Below are 1466 nucleotides of genomic sequence, written 5' to 3'. Positions count from 1 at the left end.
AATGTGGGCATGGGAACGCTGCACGACTTTGGCTCCAAAAGAGAACTCCTCCTATAATAGAAAACAAACCACTCGGACACAGGTTAGTTGTTTGAAAAAAAATTCATTTGAAAATAATCAATAATGTAACGCGTCGGCACTAATTATTTCATATTTTTTTTGTAGGTGGCTGCGACGTGGAAACCAACATATTGGCAATGATGATCTAATAGTTTTCCGTCGTAAATTGGATATCATGAAACGACATGAGGTAACAAGATCATCATGTATTCGTTAAATAATAAATGAAATGTCATGGTTTAAGATAAATTAACAATTGTGTTATTGTATGCAGTTTCTGTGGGAGCCTTTCACAACAACTGTTATGTCGATGTTACCTCCCATTTGTTTGGTTGGCAGTATGGCGTGGTTCACAGTGGTGCCACTCATTTGTTTCCATGTTGTAGAGTGGCACCATCCGGATAGAGTGTTGCGACAATTTGGAATGCAACAACCTATTCCGGAGTCTCCTTCGCAACCATGGAATGTCCACGGGCTAACACTGAAAGGCAAACAAGATGAAAATTGGTTCCAGCTGTTGGCCCCATTTATCAGTCAGTGGAATAATCGAGCTGAGTTTAGGGTCGACATTTATGCTCGACAAGAGGGCCTATTGAGTTTTAACTCGGATTACATGGTGTGGTGTAGGCGCAAAACAAAAATGTTTATCGACCCAAACAATGCAAACACGACTACATTGGTATTTATTTCTTTTTAATTATTTAACTTCAATTTACTTTTTAAAGCATCGACATTAATTTCCTTACCCTAATAATTGCAGGGTGAAGTTACCGAGACATTGCAGATATGGTGTCACCAAAAGGGCGAAACACAAGGACAGTTGATGATCTCGTGCCATATGTGGAAAAGTTAGCGATTTTATCCCAAGAGCAAGAGAGGATCACAGAGCCTGTGGCACATGGTCCAGCATCAGAGCGTCGATTTCCCCCACAACAGTTTCACATGCTTCAGTCAAGTGTTGAAACTCGAGGTTTTGACAGACGAAGGGAGATTGTTCAAGCGGAAGATTTTTCCCAACATATGGAGCAGCGTGGCCATGGAATGTATTACACGCCACCAGCATTTTCTCAGTATCCTTCGCAGATGTATCAGTATCCTTTCGAAGGCCATGACACTGATATGTCTGCAAGCGAACATTCGTTTGGAGGTGTTGCGGAAACACAACCTCATTTTTCATGGCCGACCATGACCCCTTCGCAGCAACATGATGCCCCAATGGCAACACCTAATGCCCCATTAGGTTAGCAATGAGATGTACCCGGAGCAATACCTGATATGAGTGACTTATTAGGTGTTGATTTGCGTCCCGAGTTTTCTGCAGAGGCTGAGGAACAAGGGCGGAGACAGTGCGCAAGAAGAAATCCGGATCGTCAAGCCCGAAGGTGGGATCGACCATGTGGCACATC

This window comes from Glycine max, chromosome 4 (genome assembly GCF_000004515.6).
Source record: "Glycine max cultivar Williams 82 chromosome 4, Glycine_max_v4.0, whole genome shotgun sequence".
NCBI classification, from domain to species: Eukaryota; Viridiplantae; Streptophyta; class Magnoliopsida; order Fabales; family Fabaceae; genus Glycine; species Glycine max.
The sequence above is the reverse complement of the archived record's forward strand: the minus strand, read 5'-3'. Positions refer to the sequence as shown.